This window comes from Theropithecus gelada, chromosome 14, assembly GCF_003255815.1.
Source record: "Theropithecus gelada isolate Dixy chromosome 14, Tgel_1.0, whole genome shotgun sequence".
In the NCBI taxonomy this organism is placed as follows: Eukaryota; Metazoa; Chordata; class Mammalia; order Primates; family Cercopithecidae; genus Theropithecus; species Theropithecus gelada.
This window is the reverse complement of record NC_037682.1, coordinates 65942379-65949107: the sequence shown is the minus strand read 5'-3', so window position 1 is coordinate 65949107 and position 6729 is coordinate 65942379. Positions and strand designations below refer to the sequence as shown.

At 42.7% G+C, this 6729-nt stretch overlaps 1 pseudogene; it reads left to right on the top strand.

Moving 5' to 3' along the window:
• Nucleotides 1-5474: 5474 nt before the first annotated feature.
• On the top strand, nt 5475-6371 carry LOC112607161 (annotated as a pseudogene).
• The last annotated feature ends 358 nt before the right edge of the window (nt 6372-6729 follow it).

Below are 6729 nucleotides of genomic sequence, written 5' to 3'. Positions count from 1 at the left end.
GCATAAAAAGACACCAGTATATTGATCTTATAAGTCAGTGTAGATTGTCAAAAGTTGATCTTTTTGACATTTGACGAATGGTCACATAGTGGTCATCTTTCACCAATATTGTTGGTAGAAACTGCCATAGACACATTGTGGATGATGTAGGCTGGTCAGATCACAAAAATGACATAAAAATATGGACTTTGCCTGAGAAATATGCTATTGATAAGATCATTTATTCAGGTCCTCAACCCTCTCAACATTTTGAAATGAAGAGAAGTAAAACAAAGAGAGTCTACCATAATTTCAGTGAAGTTTGAGGATTACCATGTGGTACCTAGTTTATATAACTAAGAATTTATTCATTTGTATGTATCCATATCTGACAAAAATTTTATTCTCTTGAAGGTTTCATAATTGAGTAAAAAGTGATTAGATGATTACTTTGCAACTCTGTAAGGTATTTTCTTCTTTCTTTCTTTCTTTTTGAGACACTTTGTCGCCGAGTCTGGAGTGCAGTGGTGCAATCTCGGCTCACTGCAGCCTCTGCCTCCCGGGTTCAAGCATTTCTCCTGCCTCAGCTTCCTGAGTAGCTGGGATTACAAGCACACACCACCACACCCGGCTAATTTTTGTATTTTTAGCGGAGACATGATTTCACCATGTTGGCCAGGCTATTCTCGAACTCCTGACCTCAAGTGATCCAACCACCTCTGCCTCCTAAAGTGCTGGGATTACAGGTGTGAGCCACCATGCCCAGCTGGAATAGCCATTCTTTATTCCTTTACTTCATATAGTTGCTTTCACTAAAAAATTAATTAATTAATTTAAATCAACTTAATTCATCATTACAATGTTACATCTGTAAACAGATTTTTTTTTTTTTTAAGACAGAGTCTCACTGTTACCCGGGCTGGAGTGCAGTGGCATGATCACGGTTCACTGCAGCCCCCAAACTCTTGGGCCCAAGCAGTTTTCCTGCCTCAGCCTCTCAAGTAGCTGGGACTACAGGCACCTGCCACTAGGCCCAGCTAATTTTTAAATTTTTTATAGAGATAGGGGCTTGCTTTGTTGCCTAGGCTGGTCTTGAACTTCTGGACTCAAGTGATCCTCCCGCCTCAGCCTCCCAAGTCATTGGGATTGCAGGTGCTAGCCACCATGCCTGGCTACTCTTGCTGGTTTAATGATGGGAAATCTTTCACCAAAAGTTTGCAAATTTTCATATGAGTGTCTGGACAACTTTTTTAAAGACCTAGAAAAGGTTCAAAACACTGGTGAAAAAGAAGTACAGAATAGAGAGAAATTTTGATCAGGCACTTACTCTGAGAAGCACAACACTGTGTCTGTGTCTCAATGATGTGGTTACACAACCAAAACAACCCAACTGTGGTTTTCTTCTCAGTATCTTACACTGTGAAAGCCTTCTTGATTTGGAACCTGTGACTTGCAGCAGAGTTCTAAACAAGAATTGTATATTGCTTGTTTCCATGGCTCCTCTCACCAATGAATCCAGTCCCTCAGAGTAGAACTCCTCAGCATATTAGACCTGTTATCCAGAAGTCATCTCCAGAAGTCATAACCCCATTTCTTTTACTTTCCAAAGGCACAAGATCTCAAAAAGTGTCAGATATATTTCAGCGTTGTTATTCTTGCTATATTATTATTATTATGTCTTGGAGTTATGATCCATGCTTCACATGTGCTTACAATGTTGAATGGTGGGATGAGAGAAATTTTTCCACTTGATAAAATAAAACCACAAGGAGAGTTTGCTTGTGTCATATGGGTGCTCATAAAGCATTGGAAATATTAAGGAGCAAAGTGGGTTTGCAGGATTTCTGTGGGTATGTCACCATGCTGTACCATCTCATCAACGCAAACAGAAAGTGTGGTGATGCTTCTTATGAAAAAGGAAAACCCGATTTGACTTCCTGCTTTGAGCAGATGAGAGGACAGAGTCATTTGAAATGGTCACTGAGGAAGCAACCACAGATTCAACAACATAACAGAAATCTTATGTTGGTACAACAAAAGAGCTATGCTTGTAATTCTACTGTTTAGTTCTGAATTCGATGAGTTTGTAGGAAAAATAGTCATACTACAAACTGCAGAAAAGAAAACCTTCAAAAACTCTTACTTCCCAGTAGAAAACGATATATGTTCTTACCTTGATTCACTCATTCTAGGAAGTTGCTTTAACACTAGATGTTCACATTCAGGCTAGTTTTTCCAGTTTTCTTTACCTAAATCTGAAGTTCCACTTCTTGAAAGGAATGTAATGTTTAGAGATGGCATCTTATCAGAATGAAGAGATGGGCACCTTCCTCACTTCTCTCTGCTAAGCTTCATTGGTATTAATTTTGCCACCGAACTTGTTATTCACACTTTGTGTCTTTTTTCTTAAAGTTGGCTTTATACTGCCAGGCATTAAAAAGAATCCTGCTGGTGCAGAATAATTTAGGCTTAAATTATGTTCAAAGTGTGTTGTGTTGTAGTTTGGGTAACATTTAGTATTGTCTGGTGTCTTAGTTATTATAGCACATCCTAATTCAACAAAGAGCTTTTTAGCAAAAAGCACTTACTGTATTTTTTACCTTAAGATCATCTGGATTTTTTATAAATCTAATTTTATGGACTTTATGATGACTGTTAACATAATGTCATTATGAATATTATAATGGTGATTTTAGGTATTACTTTGTCAAACATATATCTGGTTTAATTTTATATTTTGTTACCTACACTCTAGAGAAAAATGGAGATTTTATTCTTCCTGTGAAAAGGTTTCTTGGTATTTAAAGTAGCAAAAGTATAAAACAATGAACATCCAGTATTGAGAAATGATATGATGGAACATTACAAATTCCTGTGGATATTTATAAACTCTATATCAGTTAAGCCTTGTCAAAGGTGTGTAGATCAACATGCCTTAAATTTACTTCAGAAGGTCTCGACTCAGACCATGAAGATTCACGGACATCTCATAAGAAGCCTTGGAAAACATTCTCCTTTTTTTTTTTTTTTTTTTTTTGAGATGGAGTCTCACTCTGTCACGCAGGCTGGAGTGCAATGGCATGGTCTCGACTCACCGCAAGCTCTGCCTCCTGGGTTCAAGCTATTCTCCTGCCTCAGCCTCCCCAGTAGCTGGGACTACAGGCGCGTGCCACAACACCCGGCTAGTTTTTGTATTTTTAGCAGAGACGGGGTTTCGCTATGTTGGCCAGGCCGGTCTGGAACTCCTGACCTCGTGATCTGCCCGCTTCGGCCTCCCACAGTGCTGGGATTACAGGTGTGAGCCACCACGACCAGCCATTGCTTTTTAACCCATTTCGAATTTATTCAAAGTGCAACAAGCTGTCCTTAAGAGATTAACCCATTTCGAGTTTATTCAAAGTGCAACAAGCTGTCCTTAAGAGAATGCTAAAATGGGCCAGGCGTGGTGGCTCATGCCTGTAATCCCAGCACTTTGGGAGGCCAAGGTGGGTGGATTAGTTGAGGTCAGGAGCTCAAGACCAGCCTGGCCAATATGGTGAAACCTCACCTCTACTAAAAATCCAAAAATTAGCCAGGTGTGGTGGCAGGTGCCTGTAGTCCCAGCTACTCTGGAGGGTAAGGCAGGAGAATCGCTTGAACCTGGGAGGTGGAGGTTGCAGTGAGCCAAGGTTCTGCAACTGTACTCCAGCCTGGGCAACAGAGTCAGACTCTGTCTCAAAAAAAAAAAAAAAGAAAGAGAGAGAGAGAATGCTAAAATTGTCTAATTTGCATTTTGGTTTTTTTCCTTTTATTTTTTAGAGACAGAGTCTTGCTCTGTTGCCCAGGCTGGAGTGCAGTGGTGCAATCACAGCTCACTGCAGCCTCAACCTCCCAGGCTCAGCCTCCTGAGTAGTTTGGGTGATCCTCCCACCTCGGGAGGGAGGAACACACCACCATGCCCAGCTCATTTTTTTTAATTGTTTGTAGAGATGGAGGGGGGGGTCTCCCTATGTTGCCCAGGCTAGTTTCTGATTCCCATGCTCCAGTGACCCTCCAGCCTTGCCCCCGCAAACCACTGGGATTACAGGCATGAGCCACCACATCCAGCCATTTTTCCATTTTTGTTAACAGTTTTATTGAAATATAATTCATATAGCATACAATTCATCCATTCAAAGTCACAATTCAATGGTTTTTAGTATATTCACAGAGTTGTACAACCACCACCACAATCAATTTTAGATCATTTTCACTGCCTCAAAAACAAGCCCCCATACCCATTAGCTGTCATGGCCCAGTCTCCCCATTCCCTGAAGCCCCACCTTCTGTCTTTATATATTTGACTGTTCTGGACATTTTATATACAAGGAAACATACAATGTATGGTATTTTGTGACTGGCTTCTTTTACTTAGCATAATGTTTTCAAGGTTCATCCACGGTGTAGCATGTATCAGTACTTCATTCCTTTTCTTTTCTTTTTTTTTTTTTTTTTGAGATGGAGTCTTGCTTCTGTCGCCCAGGCTGGAGTGCAGTGGCGTAATCTCAGCTCACTTCAAGGTCCACCTCCCAGGTTCACGCCATTCTCCTGCTTCAGCCTCCCGAGGAGCTGGGACTACAGGCGCCAGCCACCACGTCTGGCTAATTTTTTGTATTTTCTTTTTTTTTTTTTTTTTTTTTTTTTTTTTTTTGAGACGGAGTCTCGCTCTGTCACCCAGGCTGGAGTGCAGTGGCCGGATCTCAGCTCACTGCAAGCTCCGCCTCCCGGGTTTACGCCATTCTCCTGCCTCAGCCTCCCGAGTAGACGGGACTACAGGCGCCTGCCACTTCGCCCGGCTAAGTTTTTGTATTTTTAGTAGAGACGGGGTTTCACTGTGTTAGCCAGGATGGTCTCGATCTCCTGACCTCGTGATCCGCCCGTCTCGGCCTCCCAAAGTGCTGGGATTACAGGCTTGAGCCACCGCGCCCGGCCCAATTTTTTGTATTTTCAGTAGAGACGGGGTTTCACCGTGTTAGCCAGGATGGTCTCGATCTCCTGACCTCATAATCTGCCCGCCTTGGCCTCCCAAAGTGCTGGGATTACAGGCGTGAGCCACTGCGCCCAGCCACTTCATTCCTTTTCATTGCTAAATAATGTTCCATTGTTTGCGTATACCATATTTTATTAACATATGTCCGTTCCGCAACTGATGGATGTTTGGGTTATTTCCATTTTTTTGGCAAACGTAATTTTTAAACAATGTTTATATGTAGGTCTGCTGCTTAATTTGGGTTTTTCTTTTCACAGAATATTTTTAAATGTTTTTAGAGGTGTGGGGTCTTACTACGTTGTCTAGACTGAACTCAACCTCCTGGGCTCAAGTGATCCTCCTGCCTCAGTCTCCTGAGTAGCTGGGACGATAGGTGTGAGCCACTGTGCCTGGCTTCTTTTCATAGACTCTTTATGGAAAAATAGAAATTGTTTCCATCTTGGTAGTGATGATTACTGCATACCTTCACTCTGATTTAAGGATTTTGGGACCAAGCTCCACTTCTCTGAGTATGGAGAAGGCAAAAGGCAAGGATTGGACCTCCTCAGAGAAGTCGAGGGAAGAGGATCAATCAAACACAATTGCTTTGCCAGGAACATCAGCAAAGGGAACCAAAGGAGAAATATCTGCTAAAGATGAAAAAAACACTCTGCCCAAAAAAGGCGGCAGAGTACAGAGATAACCCCAAACCTCAGAAGAAGATACCAATCCCCTCAGCACCCTCTAAACAGCCACCTGTTAATCCGATTCACCGGGACATTCTGTGGGCCTGGTGCCTACAATTAAAGGCAAAGCCACACAGGCCTTTGGTGCCAGAAATAAGCTCCTGTGTGCCTTTGCCTATCCAAATCAAAAGAATTTTCCTAGCACAGCAAAAGAGGCCAGAATCCGGAAATCATTACCAAAAAACTCAAAAGCGGACAAAGGGGAAACGTCCCTGCAAAGCTCTGAGGAGACACATCCTCCTGAAGTGGCTCTTCTCCCTGGGGAGGGGTTGCCTGCCCTAGAAGAGTCTGCTGCTCTCCTTGAGGGAGTTAATGCAGTTGTGGTGACAACTTCTGTTCCAGAAGCTTTGCTGGCCTCCTGGGCCAGAACTGTAGCCAGGGAGAGGGCACCAGAAGCAGTGGAATCTCCACATGAGGCCCATGGTGTCAAGTAGCTTGTGGTCCATGGGAGAAGTCTCCCTGCAGACACAGATGGTTGGGTTCACGTCCAGTTTCATGCTGGACAAGCCTGGGTTCCAGAAAAGTAAGAAGGGAGAGTGAGTGCACTCTTTTTGCTTCCTGCCTCCAATTTTCCACCCCCATACCTTGAAGACAATATGTTGTACCCTAAATGCATTCACAGGTACAATATCTTAATAAAAAGCCTCCGGTGGGAATAGAATATCAGGAAAAAGACCACATCTGTGGTAATTAATGGCAGAAAGGCTGGACAGTTGATTCCATGGTGCTGCTGACAGGTGAACTCTGGTCCTCTCCACACCTGCTTATGGGCCATGCAGACTGGTGTGGTGGCAGATGTTAGCCGCAGTGACTGCTGCTTCGTGGGTGGACATATAGACTCTTACGTTTAAAAACGGAAAAACATTTTACAAATTACCATAAATTCTAGCTAATACATAGAAAACCTCATTCATACTACCTTTCTAAAATAGAAATGACTTCAGCAGCTCTTTTAAGTGGGAACCTCTTCAGCTGAGCATGGTGAAGGAGTTGAGAAAACAAATGGTAGTTTGCTCC